The 17,845-nt window shown below is 35.7% G+C and overlaps 1 non-coding gene across 1 annotated transcript; it reads right to left on the reverse strand.

The window, feature by feature from the left end:
* Window positions 1–15,673: 15,673 nt before the first annotated feature.
* TRNAL-CAA lies at window positions 15,674–15,755 on the reverse strand. The gene has a single exon. It is a non-coding gene; the product is annotated as a tRNA-Leu (tRNA).
* Between the last annotated feature and the right edge of the window lie 2,090 nt (window positions 15,756–17,845).

Raw genomic sequence — 17,845 nt, forward strand, 5'->3', positions numbered from 1 at the left:
TGATACAAAAGAGAAGAAAATCCTCAAATTTGTTATTTAGTCATACCAAAGTATGACTTCTGTCTAAAATGTCCTTTCTTCCATCTCCCATCCCCATATTTTACCCCAGTGGTTGAAGTATGATCAGTAAATAACAGTCACATTGCTTACCCTACAGTCCTACTCTATCATCCTTATTTTACTTGTTTGCCTTTGGCATCTAAATTTTAAGCTTCTTGAGAGCAGTGGGTAGGGCCTAGCCATCATAGATACTTAAATATTGAATGATATTTATTCAAGTAGTTTGCTTGCTAAGAATACTCAAAAGGATCAGAAATATCTAAAATCTAATAGCTCCTCTTGAAATTATCAATTCTTTAAAGTTAAATAAACAACAAAATTTATAGAATTCAGGCCACATATCTGATACAAATATTACATCTAATGCTTAAAGCATTCATTGTTTGGGTTAGTCCCAGTGTGGCTATATAGTCCCACTGTATGCACAAAATTGTGAATTGTTTGATATGTTTCCTAAAATCATATATTGCAGAAGTTTACCTTATTAGATATATAATATGCCTGTGTCAGAGAGAAACTTTTCCTGCTCCTTTGGTATCTTCTGAACCTGACAGGTTTGTCAAATGAATGAAAAACTCTGGCTATTAGCATTACTACATATGTTCAAAATGCATGAACCTTATTATAAAAATTCCTTCCTTTTTGTAAACAGCACTACATGCATATACATATAATTCCTTTCATATACAAAGTCTAACTATGTGTCTAACAAGAAGTTGTAACAGTAGGTTTTCAGATAGCCTAAATTTACAATCATGAATATTAGAAAAGAGCTATTGCAAAATGAAACTTTAAGAAATGTTTGGAAAAATTTAAGAAACATTGTTTTCTGTTCAAAATTCAAAATCAGTTTTAATTGTTATACCTAATTATAGTGTTTGAATTACAGTTTTGAATATTATAAATAGATCTAGCACAAGAAAAAGGAAAAATAGGAAAATATTTACTTTTTGAAGTACAGTGATTTAATGTATAAAGCCAATAGAATAATTGTTACTTCTGCCAGATGGTATTTTACATTTTGATAAAAAGATATATTCTTAATCATATATGTCAAGAAAAATGGACCATATGTTGTTAAACACTTCCAATTTGTAATTTAATTTAAAAGGCACTACTGATATTGCCATAATTTTTTTTGGTGATGTGGCCTAAGTATCCTTGGTGTCAATAAAATTTAATTTTCTCAAGTAATTTCCTTATTGTTCTTTGTTTGAGCAAATAACAAAGATTTTTTTTAGCACCTACAAAGAAAAGATGCCATGAAAAGGATAAATCAGCATTCAGAGTACGTATTCAAGTTACTACTGGGTAAAAAAGCATAACCTCTGTTTCCAAGAAGCCTCTAAAATTTAACTTACTGCATTCTAGCAAAGTAAGTAAAATACACAGGATAACTCAAATGATTCCAAATTGACATCCCTTAAGTTCAGAAACCAAATATATTGTTAAGATTTTTAAAAAGCGGGGAGGAATTCCTTCGGGGTCCAGTAGTTCGGACTTCACCCTTCCACTGCTGGGGGCACAGGTTTGATTCCTTGGTCAGGATAGTGAGATCGGGCAAGCCCTGCACATTGTTGCATGTGTTAGTTGCTAAGTCGTGTCCAATTCTTTGTGACCCTATGGACTGTAGCCTGCCAGGCTCCTCTGTCCATGGGATACTCTGGGCAAGAATACTGGAGTGGGTAGCCATTTCCTTCTCCAGGGGATCTTCCCAACCCAGAAAGGAACCCAAGTCTTCTGCATTGCAAGCAGATTCTTTACCACATGAGTCACTAGGGAAGCCAGTGTAGCCAAAAAAAAGATTTAAAAAAGTGATAATTTGTATTACAAAGTAATTTTGATCAATACAAAAGGGTTTCTGATGAAAGAAACTGTATGGAAGACACAGAAAATAACATTTGATTTATAATGGGTAAAGGAAATTGATACTAGATGAGTATTAAAGGTTTTGTATGGATTTTTTTCCTCTGCCTTTTGAAAAGGAAATTTGTTGGTCCTTTTTCCTCTGCCATTTTCCATCCAATTCTCCTTTCGTTCTATAGGGCTTTATGTACTATTTTATTCTGGCTGAAAGTTTTAATTACCATGTACATTCTGAAGACTTGCAAATTTCTATTGTCTGTCTTTTCCAGGTTTTTTTTGTTATTGTATTACGGGGATGACAGAGGATGAGATAGTTGGATGACATGAGTTTGAGTAGGCTCCAGGAGTTGGTGATGGACAGGGAAGCCTGGGGTACTGCCAGGGGGTCCAGGGGGTCGCAAAGAGTTGGACATGACTGAGCAACTGAAATGAACTGAACTGATTACTATATCACCATTTATCATTCTTGAGTTGATGTGCATTTGGATCGTTTCTAGTTTTTTTGTTTTTTGCTATTATGAACAACGCTGCTATAAACATTCTCTATATTCCCTGGTCTCTCTAACCAAGAGATTCTCAAGACTATATACCTACAAGCAAAATTGCTGGGTTCAAAGGCATGCATGTTGTCAATTTTAACTTGATAATGTCAAATTGTAATCCCATTTAACGTTCAAACTTTCTTGCTGCTCTATGTCATCACTAGTATTTAATTTTGTTGGACCTCTTAATTTTTGCCAAGCTAATGAAAGTACAGTGATGTATCATTTTGCTTTAATTTACGTGTTCCTGATTACTAATAAAGTTGAATATCTTTCAAGTGTTTGTTGACCATTTATATTTACTCTTTTCTGAAATGCCAAGTCATGACTGTGGCACATTCTTTACTATGGAGTTCTTATTAAATTTGTTTTGCATATTTTCAAACTCTTCATTTTTCACTTCAGTAAAATGAAACCTGAAGAGGATACTTTGCATGACAAAGGTCCTGTTGCCAGTTAGTAGCAGAACTAAAATTCATAGTAACCAGTGATTTTTTTTTTAATTTGGTGGAAAAGCAACTGATATGCAATTAACGTCACTTCCTTCTGTGTTATCATTTTATTTTTCTAAAGTGTTAAGAGGTATAATTTTAGATGTCTGTGACACTTTAGAATGTATGTGACTACCTTCTTTCTAAAACAGGCAGATGCATGGGTTTAGCAGTCCACTGAGATTGGAATGCTGCTCCAAGGAGACGACACTCAACAGGGAAATTTGAAAAGTCATAGATCTGTTCATAACATTGGCAAATAACAGAGGAAATTGGTGAACAACTATCTTGAATATCTTGAGGATACAGTGAGGGAAGTGTATCATGTAATTAATTCTTCCAGATAAGTCTGGTCTTTCTACTCACTGTGATCTCTACTCATTGTGATTAATTGATTAAGAGGCAAAATCAAAATACAGTGTATTTCTCAGTGTTTTTCATGAATACCACGGGTGGTACACAAGATGATTTTGGACATCTGTGGACATCTTTTATATTAATGGATATATATTTATTTTGATGTATACTAGAAAAATACATAAAGAGCATATCAGACCTTTAATTTAATGACTATTATTGCTTAAGAGAACAATTTCTTCTAAAAGCATCTATTTAAGGAAAAATATTAAGTAAACAATGACACAAATAATAAGTGGATATGGCAAAAATTATGAAAATGGCACAAATATAACCAAAATTTGGGAAACCTGGGACAATGATTATGATCATAGATAAATCTGGGTTGATAAATTAACTGCATTACTTCCTGTGTGTATGAATCTGGGAAGATATTTACTTTCCTTGGCTGTACTGATTAGTATATGAGTTGCTTTAGCAAAGACCAAAATAGTAATAGCTTAAACAAGTTATCCAAAATCGCTGCAGATGGTGACTGCAGCCATGAAATTAAAAGATGCTTGCTCCTTGGAGGAAAATCTATGACCAATCTAGACAGCATATTAAAAAGCAAAGACATTACTTTGCCTACAAAGTTCAGTTTGGTTTTTCCAGTAATCATGTATGGACATGAGAGTTGGATCATAAAGAACGCTGAGTGTCGAAGAATTGATGCTTTTGAACTGTGGTGTTGGAGAAGACTCTTGAGGGTCCCCTGGACAGCAAGGAGAGATCAAAACAGTATCCTAAAGGAAATCAATCCTGAATATAAATTGGAAGGACTGATGCTGAAGCTGAAGCTCCAAAACTTTGGCCACCTGATGTGAAGAACCAACTCATTGAAAAAGACCCTGATGCTGGGAAAAATTGAAGGCAGGAGGAGAAGAGGATAACAGAGGATGAGATGGTTGAATGGTATAACTGACTCAATGGACACGAGTTTGAGCAAGCTCTGGGAGATAGTGAGAGACAGGGAAGCCTGGCATGGTGCAGTCCATGGCACTTCAAAGAGTCAGACACAACTGAGCAACTGAACGACAGCAAAACAAGTCATCACATTTCTTTCTATCTCGCCTGAAGATCACAGTAGTGAGGGGGTCAGAGTGGCACTGCTCCATGAGGTTCTCAGGAGCCTGGGGTCCGTCTCCCAGCTGTGCCTTCATCCTCTCATATCATGGCATGTAGGAAAGGGAAAGAGGAATTAGGGGCAAGCAGCTTTTAGTTGAGAGCTTGAACTAGAACTTACACATAATCACTTTTGTTTACACTCTAATGGCTAACTGCTAGAGAGACTGTCATCTCTAGTGGGAAGGAAGAAGACAATGGACATCAAGCATCAAAGAACAATGAGGGAAAGTCCCCAGTGGTCCAGTGGTTAGGATTCTGTGCTTTCATTGGTGAGGGCCTGGGTTCGATCCCTGGTTGGGGAACTAAGATTCCAAAAGCACATGGTGCAGCCAAAAAAAAAAAGACAATGAACACTGAGGGATGGAAAACAAGTGAGCAGAGTGCTCTAGTTCTTCCAGTTGTCCCAGTTCACTGCCTGAAGAAAATGTCCAAGTCTCAACACAGGAAGAAAAGAACTCAGGTGAACCCAGAGGCCTACCAGAATTGAAGAAACAGAGGTGAGAGTCTGGGGAAGCCAGGCTGCTAGAGTTCATCAGGCAGAGAACTAGAGAGGAGAGAGATACACAGGGAGAATGCCAGAGATCTAGAGTGACCACCTTGAATATGCAGCTGATTGGTAATCAGTACATGCATGTGGCTGGGGAAAGAACCGTGTGAAAGAATTAGAGGGTAGAGTGGTTCATAAGGGCCAGGTAACAACAATAATAAAAGCTAAAAACCTCATAATTAAAACAGCATCAGTAAGAGCACCAAGAATGGTATGTTTCAGTAATGGGGAATGACTAGCCATATGTGAAAAGCAGGTTTTGGTCCTACTTAAAAAGCTTAAAAGCAGGACCCCAAAGGATCAAAATATTTCTAAGTAACAGAATCAGATTTAATGCTGGGTTATCAGTTCTCTCCAAGCTGATTCTTAAATTCATATGGAAATGTAAAGGACTTAAAATAACCAAAACAACTGTGGGAAAAAAAGAAAATAAAGGTAAATTATTTATACTACTTGACTCTAAGACTTATTACATGGCTGCAATAATCCAGACCGTGGTATCTGACAGTTCTACAATCAAATCTTGGTTCCATCTTTTACTTACCTTGGGCAAGTCACCTAATCTCTATAAGCTTGAGTCTTCTTCTTTATAAAATCAAAATAATATTAACAACCTGGTAGGATTATGTGACTAAATGAAATAGTGCGTATGATGCACTTAGCATAGTACTGGGCCTATAAAAATAATGTCAGCTTTTACTATCACTCAACCCTAGGTTCTATAAGACAGGGACTGTATCTGTCTTGATTATCACTGTATACTTTAGGGTCTTAGAAGGAAATTGAGATTGAACTACCTCAGGCAAAGAGTTAACAAGAAAATAGTTGACATGGACTTAAAAGTCCAACACCATCACTTTTCAAATGATGAGCATGAAATTTAGAAAATTCAGGTTTCAAGCCCAGGGGCTTCCCAGGTGGCACCGGTAGTAAAGAATCCACCTGCCAATGCAGGAGACATAAGAGACGGGGGCTTGGTCCCTGGGTTGGGAAGATCCCCTGGAGGAGAGATGGCTACCCATTCCAGTATTCTTTCCTGGAGAAACCCATTTACAGAGGAGCCTGGTAGACTACAGTCCATAGGGTTACAAAGAGTTGAACATGACTAAAGCGACTTAGCATATAGCACACAAGTTTCAAGCCCAGGTCAATCTTTTCTAATGATTCACACCTTCTCTCTTCTCAAATACTTTGGCTTTAGAACATCTTAATATTTATTTACATATTTACATAGGACTTTAAAAGCAGATTTGTAACATTTTGTCTAGGATAGTACTTAGAATTAAGCATATTCAACTTGGAAAATATGGATAACCAAAGAGTATGGTATGATAGGTAGAATTATCCAATAGTTTAAACTTCACTTCTAATAATCCCAAATTCAAGGAATAGATAATATTAATTATAAGAAAAAGCTCTGGTTTCAGAATAGTATATTTAGAATAGCCATGGTGGCCTATAAGCTGAATATACAAATGTGACCCTGATGCTGGGAAAGATTGAAGGCAGTGGGAAAAGGGGTTGACAGAGGATGAGGTGGTTGGGTGGCATCACCGACTCGATGGACATGGGTTTGGGTGGACTCTGGGAGTTGGTGATGGACAGGGAGGCCTGGCGTGCTGCGGTTCATGGGGTCGCAAAGAGTCAGACACAACTGAGCGACTGAACCGAACTGAAGCAAATGATATATGATATTGAGTCATTTTGCACAGAATTTTGTTTATAAGAATTTCAAATTTAAATATCTAGTGACCACTATTTCACATCTATAGAGTCTACCTGTTTCACTTTGTAGCAAAAAAAGCAAAAACACAAAAAAAATCAAATCCTGCTTATCATAGTTTAAATCCCAACACAAATGCCCCCAAGCAAATCCTTAAAATCATTACCCAATCCATCTGACCCCCTTCTAATGGTTTTACATATTCCTGAGTCTGTTTTTAAGATCTCTTCATTGTTTTTTGCTTCAAAATATGCATGTTTTGTTATTAACTTTGCATAAATATTCCCAAATTTTTACTTTCTTCAGTGAGTTGAAACTGGCAAGTAATGTAATTTTGCTAGCATACACAGGAAAAATGACGTGGTAATCCACAGTTAAAAGCTGACTTCATCACGCATGATGGCTGATAAAGAATACATTTAATTTTAATCTTAAAAATTTATTTTCCATTTTGGTGGATGACCAATCTTCATCATATTTTCTCTCCTCACCCCCCAAAGCTGCCTGCTCCTTTCCATATAGTGTTATGCTTCTGGCCATTTTCACAGGCACATGCGGTGCTTTTAGGGTATATCTCTCTCTCTCCTTACCACTACCTACAGTTACAGAGTTCACCACAACCTCCATCTTTCTCATTTGTATTCTTCTTAACCTCCCCCTCCCCATTCTTGTTCAAGAAAGCATATGCAAGGATGTAATTTCTTCCTATTTTTGCCATTGACTAGGCCCCTTTTAGAATCCTATATCTAGCTTTTATCACATTTCAAGAAAAAGAACAAACAACAATAGTAATTGTTTTAATAATAGAAAGCATGAATAAAGATGAGATTAATTTGGGGGTTTTAACCTAGAAAATAAAACTAACAGGTGAATTCAATTGAATGTTATTTCGAGAAGAATACTGAATGTTCTCTATTCCACAGAAGATATAGCATGACAGTTTTGAAGAGCTTCATTAGCTATAATCAAAGAAGGCTTTATCATTGGCAACAATAGTATCAAATATTTCAGTTCTTTTAAATTAAGAGGTACAGGGAGATACCCAATTTTTTGACTGATAATGTCCTATCTTCCATTTACTATTTGGGGAGTTTATAAGTGAATTAAACTAAAGTATCTCTCCTAAAATTGTTAGGGTAGAGAGTGCCCAAAAGGAAGAAGAGTGAAGACCTAGTAGCTCAGTGTCTCTAGATTATGGCTTCTTTTTATTTTTTAATTTTAAGTGATCACTTGAGGACGCTATTTATGTGTATTCTCACTCAAGGCAATTGGCTGTATCAGATCACTACTAAAAACCCAACTGCTTTTCTACACCAGGATTCAAAGAAATAAAATACTGTCATTTATTATTTGTTTCAATATGCACAATGTTTGCATAAAATCCATTCTCTTCTTAAGAATTAGAAAAAATTTTTTTTTCTTAATTTTATAAAATCCAGAAACTTATACTTAGCTCCTGTTTTAAGAGAAAAATATTAGTGAACCATTGGTTAGGACTTACATAAAGTTCTGAACTTTTTATAAAATAAATTTGATCCACTTAGAAATAGGAAAATTAAATAAAAAAATGTGTTAAATATCAGAAAATACTGCTCCAATTAAGCTTCAAAAGCTTTCTTAGCCTCTAATGACATAGCTTAAACAAGATTATCTTTGTTGGATGATATTAATTGGATCTATAAAGAGTCCTATTACTGGAGTATAACTATTTTTGTAATGAACTTATTTGTAAATTAGTTCACTATAAACTTGTTAATCTTTTTTTCTTAGCATTTTGTGATAGCATTGTATAATTATTGTGTATTTAATAAATTAAGCAATAACCTTAATTAAGCTTTAAAAATGTTAGTGTAAATAAATGAATTCCAAACAATTTGGGAAAAAATAAACTAATTCATGAAGAGGATTTAATGTTCATGAATGACAAGAGTTCTCTGTAGGTAGATGGTAACATTCGCAATAAATCTCAGCCGTTGAGTACAATGTTCAAAGTACAAATAATTTTATTAAGAATTAAATAAACACAGATTACTTTTCCCTACTGAGAAAGAATTTTTTATTTCACATTTCAAAACATGATTGGACCATCAATACTTACAAGAGCAACTGAAATATTAATCATTCTGATAAAAAAACTTAAATTAATATTCACATGCAATGCAACATCAAATCACGTATGTACACATATGTATAAATGTTAATTTATGTATATTTATAAGAAGTAACTTTATGAGACTAGCATGTTAAAACAGCTTTCTAGAGTTGTGATACCAACCATGGTATCTGTGCTATGCAATTACCTTGAAGGTGACATCTTTTTTATAATAAGATATTTTGGACATTTGGCATTATGCCAATTTTCATTAGGCTGTGTGTTGCTAATGAATTTTTTAAAAAGATTTATTTATTTATTGTCATTTTTTACTTTCTGACTCTAGTGGTTCTTCGTTGCTGAGTGTTGGCTTTCTCTAGTTACAGCAAGTGTGGGCTACTCTCAAGTTGTGGTTCACTGGCTTCTCATCTCAGTGTCTTTTCTTGTTACAGAGCACAAGCTTCTCCCCTGCTGAGAAGCACAGGCTTTAGGCATGCAGGCTTGGCTCAGATGGTAATGCGTCTGTCTACAATGCGGGAGACCTAGGTTCGATCCCTGGGGTGGGAAGATCCCCTGGAGAAGGAAATGGCAACCCACTCCAGTACTCTTGCCTGGAAAATCCCATAGACGGAGGAGCTTGGTGCAGGCTACTGTCCATGGGGTCGCAAAGAGTCGGGCAGGACTGAGCGACTTCACTTTCTTTCTTCAGTAGTTGTGGCTTGTGGGCTCACTAGTTGTGGTACACAGACTCAGTTGCTCAGGGCATGTGGAATCCTCCTAGATCAAGGATCAAACGTGTGTCCCCTGCATTGCAAGGAGGATTCTTAACCACTGGACCATCAAGTAAGGCCTCTAATGATTTTTTTTTTTAACGAAATGTGTTTATTAGGAGGATAAACTCCAAATAAACACAAGTAGTTGTCTTGCGCACTTGACAACTGCATAAGAAAAAGATACCTTAACAGAGTCCACAGGATTTTGCTTACACTATAAAAGGAGTTTTAAGGCAGTTCTAATGATCCCCTGGAGAAGGAAATGGCAACCCACTCCAGTACTCTTGCCTAGAAAATTCCATGGATGGAGGAGCCTGGTGGGCTACAGTCCATGGGGTCGCAAAGAGTTGGACATGACTGAGCGACTTCACTTTCACTTTCTTTCAATGAATTTTAATTGTTTGGAAGAATTTTTAAATAACTCTAAAAGAAACACACTCATTATATATTTCTTTGCAAAGTCTATTCCATTTTTCCTAACCTACGTATTTTTAGACAGTGCTAATAAGTAAGTAAATAATCAATAATGGGACACATGAAAAAGACTCAAAACTACTAAGGACTAAACAAACTGAAAAAATCAATAGGCTATTTTATTACTGAAAAAGAGGGTTTATTTTAATGGCAATATAGTGTTTCTTTAATCTTAACAAAGGGATAATAAAAAGAAACAAAATAAACAACAAAACAGCACAAGTCTAGAGCAGATTGTGACTTTGTGACTTTAACTGCTCTGGGCCTTAGTGTGCACAACTAAAGAGTGTTTTTCAACTTCTTCCTCTTCTTTATCTGACTCTAGTACAAGAACATTTTGTCAGATAGAACCTTACATGGAGCATCAGTACATAAAACAGAATAATGCCGAACTGCTCTGTTGATATGGTGGGTGAGAAAACCTGGCACCCTCTGTAAATTTGTTTATGTTATTTTTTACTGCATAAAACTTTCAAAGAAAGCTTGCTGATTTTGCTTTTGCTTCTGGGTTGCATATACTCAACGCAGAAAGAAAAGGATTTCACAGCATAAAAAAATTTTAAACAATCATTCTTCCTTCTTCAAACACTTTTACATTTAAATTATTGATCAACTGGATTTCACTTTTGTGTAAGGAGTAAAGTAGGTCTCTAAATTCTCATTTCTTTCAAGATTACTACCTAACTGTTCTTCACTTTATTAAGTAATTTGTCTTTATCTTACTGATTTGAAATGTCACACTTCTGTAATAAGTTCTCACATATCATCAAATCTATTGGCTTCCCTGGTGGCTCAGTCAGTAAAGAATCCACTTGTAACGCAGGATACATGGGTTTGATCCCTTTGTGAGGAAGATCAGGGAAGACCCCCTGGAGAAGTAAATGACAACCCACTCTAGTATTCTTGCCTGGAAAATCATGGTCGGAGCAGCTTGGCAGGCTACAGTTTATGGGGTCACAAAGAGTCTTACACGACTTAGCAACTAAACCACCACTGTTTCTATTTTCTAGTACTTTAGTTTTAGGGATGAGTCTATCTCCACTGACTGCCAAGAGCAAATTTTTTTTTTTCTAAACTATGAAGATTTTCAGTTTCATATACTAATTGTTAACATTTTGTATATCTTTTCATGCCACATTTACTATTGTTTATTGCTACCTGTATAAAATATGCTGATGTCTATTGCAATTGTAATCAAATAAAGACATATATAAAATTTTAGCATTAGTGGTTAATAGCATGAATTCTAGAGCCAGAATGTGGACAATTATGCTACTTGTTAAACAGGGTTGTTATGAGGATTAAATGGCTTAATATTTGTAAAGCATTTAGTAAACATTATGTGTTATTATTATAGTTATTGCATATGACCTATAAATCAATTGAGTTTGTATATGATATTTGATCTTTTTCATTTGTTACTCTTAAATTTTAACATAACAATTTAACTTATCAATGTCTACATTTAGTCTTTTCCAAAACTACATCTCTAACTCTCTGATTCTCTGACACCATCTGAGTGTCCTACAATTCAATACTATTCTGATACTAACTACCCTAACTACCCAGAGTTAGTGTTGGATTTTACAAGTTTAAGGACTCAACCTCATAATACTGCTCTCACTCAAACATCAGGCCTAAGTACCAAGTCCCTGGTACCAGACAGTCCACATCTGTCTAACTTGGCTGCAAATTCCAGAGTTCCTATTACCTCTTCTCCCTCCAAGGTTTGATAATTTGCTAGAATGACTCATAGAACTCAAGAAAATGCTATGCCTGTAATTCCAGCTTATTATGAAAGACACAAAGGAATAGGCAGATGGAAAAGTACTGGGTGGGGAGGGCACCGACCTTCCCTGTCCTCTCCAGGTATGCCACCCTCCCACCAACTTGATCTGTTCATCATTCTGGAAGCTCTCTAAATTTCATTGTTCAGGAGTTTGAAAGAGTTCAGTATTCAGCCCCTCTCCCCTCCCTGGAAGTCAGTGGGTGGGGGTGCAAGTTCCTACTAATCGTTTGGTCTTTCTGGTGACCAGTTCCATCCTGAGGCTATCTAGGGATCTTATTCTAAGTTATCTCATCAGCACAAACTTAAGTGTGATATAAAGGGGCTTATTATGAATGACAAGGGTCACTCCTAGCACTCAGAAAGTTAAAATGGAGCCCTGTGCCAGGAACCACGGACAAAAGCCAAAGATATTTCTTATTATGGGACTTCCCAGGTAGCTTAGTGATAAAGAATCTGACGCCAGTGTAGGAGACACAGGAGATGAGGGTTTGATCCCTGGGTCGGGAAGATCCCCTGGAGGAGGAAATGACAACCCACTCCAGTATTCTTGCCTGAGAAATCCCATGAACAGAAGACCCTGATGGGCTACAGTTCATGGGGTTGCAAAAAGTCAAACAGGACTTAGTGAATGCGCATGCACATATTGCTTATTACACCACAATAGTAGGTATTCTATGTCATTTTTCCTTCCTGAGCTCACACAGGACTAAAGTTCCCAGCCCCTTAGGAGTTGGCCAGGGAGATCTGATGCTTCAAGTCAGTCAACTATGAGAAGAAGTGACGTGTTTTGCTTCTCGGCTGAGGCAGTAAAAAGCCACTGTGCAATTTTCCAGTTCCTTTTCCCCCTGCAGCAGCAAATGTGGATGTCTTGTGGTAAGAAACTGGAGCCAGAAAACCAAAGAAGATGAGATTGCTAAGTGACACATGAATGATAGCTGCCTTGAAGAATTACATCAATGATAGTGACCTTTGAGTGACAGAGAAATAATCTTCTATGTGTTAAACCACTAAGATTTTATTTTATTTTATTTTATTATTTTTTTTAACCACTAAGGTTTTAGTTCTTGTTTGTTACCATAACATAAACATAGCCTCTTTTGTCTAGTGTCTTTTTTTTTTAGTGTATATTCCTTTTCTATAATCTCCTTCTGGGGACTGTGACTGGAAGCCTTATATCCGAATTCCAGCAGGAAACAGAAACACATTCAAAAGATACCATTAAAAGATAGTTTAATCAAAGATCTGGGCAGGAATTCAGTTGAAGTACCTGCCAACATAAAGGTATTACTCTCCCTAGACTTGAGCAGCAAAGGGAGGTAGTAGTAACCAAAGCTGAAATGAGTGTTGCTCTGGGGGATGGGCAGCCTGACAGGAACTCTGACCTTAGCAGAATTCACACAGTCTCAAGCTAAGACCAGCCTCCAGATGATTTGGTCTTTAGGAACCAGTCTCCTAGGGCAGAAAGCAGGGTGAAGAGGATGAACAGCAGAAAATATTCAGCACACCTCATCAAGTCATTCCAAATCTTGCTGTAGAATACTGAATTAAAAAATGATACCTAAGGAGGACTTTCATGGCCAAACTACATCTTGACAATCACCCTGAAAATCATAAGGATCGAGAAAAATGCACTGACATTAGGGACCGTCCTGGGATATGGTTCTTTGGTTCCTCAACCAAAAGAACTATGGACACTTTCTCTGTGATTAGTGCATGAGAATCTGAAAATTAACACTTTAGAAATAAAAACATTGAATGGATATATTTATCAATAAACTGAGTAAAATTCAAAATAATTTTGGATACCCCGCAAATGTTTTTACCCTAGTTTATTATGTGTTCTTTCAGTTCAGGAATCTAATCTTATCAGTCTTTATAACCCTAATATTGAGTACAGTTTTCCCTATTGCCTATCATATTGATATAAAGTAAATCTTTAAGAGAGAATTCCTTGCATGATTCTAATCACATTCTTGTGTTATTTCTTTTTACTTTCCACATTGACCTATACATTTACACGGATCTCTAAATCATTACTACAACATGTTAACTTTCAATGTTATGCTCCTATTTTATATGCCTTTTTGCTACTTCTTTGTCCTTTTATACCTATCACCCTGTTCCAGATCTTACTCAAAACATCTTATATCTTCCCTTATCTAATCATACCCCATCTAAAACATTCCCCTTCAGTACTTGTTCAGTTTTCACAATAACTATTCTTGATTATCTGTATTAAAGATTAAACGAATTAAAGGAACTAAATATCTACCATGGCCCAGCCATGTTACATATGGTTTCATACAATCGACATTATTCTTTATATAAGAAAACATTATATTTATGTTTGAACATGCCTGTGGAAGAAATTATAGAGATATATGTCAGACCAAATAATGAGCACACATAATAAACTTTTAATAGAGATGATTTCTCTGGAGCTGGTACAAAGCACCAGAATAAGCAAGTATGCGCTTCCTTGAGCTTTGTTTATACAGTGGTTATATGTTTTGAATGTCATTTAAATTAATTTTCCTACTAAGTATTTTCTTTTGTAATTAATCTCTTGTCATGTAAGCTATAGTTTGTTAGATTATAAATAGAGATTATATATTTTTTCAATCACATTAATTCCCCAGAACCTAGTTATGTAGAATACCTACTTAATAAACATTTATTGGTTAATTATAAATAATCAGAAAGTCCAATTTTCCTTACAATGGGCTAATTTTTTGAATATATAGTGATGTAACCACTTTCATCAGAGAAAAGAGAATTCCACATATTAATAATTTTTAAAATGAGCTCTGAACATAGGAAGACCATTCTTCATAAAATGTGTGTATATAGTAAATATCTATAACAATATTCAATAAAGTTTTTTCTTAAATTCTATTTGTATTGATTTTCCATTTTATATCGCCCATATCTTTACTATATATGCTGATATTACCTTCATAATTTTCAACCTCTTCCTTATTCTGTGATGTTCATTAATATAAATTATTTTGAAATTCAGCAAATAATTTTCAGTTTAATCTCTACAATTTAAAATGACATTTTTTTAAGCCTTTAACAAAACCTCTAAACGTAGCCAGTTTCATATTGTTCTTATCCAATGAAAAAACACTTACCCCCAAACTACCACCCTTTGCCACTAGATGGCGCCTATGTCTAAGTAACACTCTCTACCCTTTAAGTTAAACTATTTGGAAAAAACCCTGTCTTCCTTTGAGGTAAATCCCATAAGTGAATTTTCAGGTTTGGTGAAATTTATCTCCTTAAGATTTAAAGAAAAGTTCATTTTAAACAATAAAGATTAAGATCTTTCTAAAATGGGCTTTCAATCTTATCCATTGAGTTGGTGATGCCATCCAGTCATCTCATCCTCTGTTGTCCCCTTCTCTTGCCTTTGGTCTTTCCCAGCATCAGGGTCTTTTCCAATGAGTTGGCTCTTTGCATCAAGTGGCCAAAGTATTGGCGCTTCAGCATCAGTGCTTCCAATGAATATTCAGGGTTGATTTCCTTTAGAATCGACTGGTTTGATCTCCTTGCAGTCCAAGGAACTCTCAAGAGTCTTCTCCAACATCACAGTTCAAGGGCATCAATTTTTTACTGCCCAGTCCTTTTAATTGTCCAGATCTCACATCCCTACATGACTACTGGAAAAACCATAGCTTTGACTATATGGACATTTGTAGGCAAAGTAATGTCTCTGCTTTTTAATACACTGTCTAGGTTTGTCATTGTTTTTCTTCCAAAGAGCCAACATCTTTTAATTTCACTGAGAAATGCTGTGAGCAGGATTCTAACCTGAGCAGGGAGACCCCATTGGATTTTGAGTCCAATGCCTTGCCTACCCAGCCATCACAGCTCTATTTCCAGATATCACTTCTTAAAAGCAACTGCTAGCAGCAAATGTTCCCTTTCCCCCAACTTTGTTTTAAAGTACAGCTACTTCTAATGTTAATAATCAAATAAAGCAGGCAGATAGAATTATTAGAATTGGGTCAAATCCTATTGATGAATTGCATAGACCTTTGCATGTTTTATAGAATTTATTTTGAATACTTTATGACATTTGTTTTGAGTACTAAATTTTAATAATTGACACAGCTTCAGTTCAGTTCAGTTCAGTCACTCAGTCGTGTCCAACTCTTTGCAACCCCATGGACTGCAGCACGCCAGGCCTCCCTGTCCATCGCCAACTCCCAGAGTTCACTCAAACTCATGTCCATTGAGTCAGTGATGCTGATGCCATCCAGCCATCTCATCCTCTGTTGACCCCTTTTCCCCCTGCCTTCAATCTTTCCCAGCATCAGGGTCTTTTCCAAGGAGTCAGTTCTTCACATCAGGTTGGCAAAGTATTGGAGTTTCAGCTTTGAAACAGCTTAATAAGTGATATATTTTAATATATATACTATATTTATAAATAACAGTTAAGTTCTAGAGCATTCAAAATTTTGTATACTATTTACTGTATTAAGACTTCCCTTGAGTTCTTTCTCCTTTTAATTTTAGCACTAATATTATTGATCCCATTAAGGTGATTCCAGGCCTAAGAACTTATTTCATAAAAGTAATTTAGGTCTAATTTTTACACTTTGGAAAAGTATTTTCCTGTGTCTATTAAAATAAATTTTGTTTATGAAAAGGAAATATCTAATGAAAATAATCAGTTCAGTTCAGTTCTCAGTCATATCCGACTCTTTGCGACCCCGTGGCCTCCCTTTCCATCACCAACTCCCGGAGTTTACCCAAACTCATATCCATTGAGTCGGTGATGCCATACAACCATCTCATCCTCTGTCAAACCCTTCTCCTCACGCCTTCAATCTTTGCCAGCATCAGGGTTTTTTCCAAGGAGTCAGTTCTTCACATCGGGTGGCCAAAGTATTGGAGTTTCAGTTTCAACATCAGTCATTCCAATGAACACTCCTTTAGGATGGATTGGTTGGATCTCCTTGCAGTCCAAGGGACTCTCAAAAGTCTTCTCCAACACCAAACTTCAAAAGCATCAATTAGTTGGTGCTAGTCCAACTAATAAATATTTACTAACAATAAAGTCATTCTTAAACTTTAGTATGATTCAAAATCAACAAGAGGTTTTGCTACAATTGTATACAGATGCCAAGACTTCACATGCAGAGATTGTATTTCACTTGGTATGAGGTGGAGACTGGGACCCTCTATTTTAAATAAACATCCAAATTGATTTTTTTATCTCTCTGTGTTTCTCAAAATTCTCAGTTGGCACTAAAGAATAAATTCTCATCTGAATGGAGTTTCATTTGCGTGTTCAACATAAAGTTGAGTGTTTTATTTATGGTTTAAAATTAAGGCATGTTATACAACTGTAACTTAGAGGAAGGAAAATAGTTTTCACATCAAAGCCTCTTCCCAAAGTACAGAAATACTGGAAATTCCATTTAATACTTATTTTCTCAATAAATAATGTTTGAAGGCATCTCTTCATAGTCCAAGTCACATATAAAGATCTAAACTAAATCTAAACTAAGATCTAAACTAAAATCACTTCAGTTTATTATTAGTAAGATTTTCTAATATGCAGTTATGAAAAATCAATGAAAATTAAGATATTAATCTGTTTTTTTTAAAAAACACTGATCTTTACTTTTTAAAAAAGCATTCTTTCTAAAAATCAACTTATGCCTTTCTTACCTTGTAGTAACACTTTTCCATGCCTTTTAAGTGACCCTGTTTTGAGCAGTGTTAACACTTCAGAAAAATCTCCAGATATGTGTCATGTATCTTTTGGTCTACTTTAATAACAAAACAGAGTCTCCTTGTTATCCTCACTTGTTCAACCAATGTACATTCTTGCCCCTATGTTTATACAGTACATTCATTAGTGGTTTTTACTTGTCTAGTCTTTTGGGCCATAAAACTAGAGTTTATTATCCTCCAGGTGATGAATCTTCTTATTTACAAATTAATTGCAGA

Source organism: Cervus elaphus, chromosome 33 (genome assembly GCF_910594005.1).
Source record: "Cervus elaphus chromosome 33, mCerEla1.1, whole genome shotgun sequence".
NCBI classification, from domain to species: Eukaryota; Metazoa; Chordata; class Mammalia; order Artiodactyla; family Cervidae; genus Cervus; species Cervus elaphus.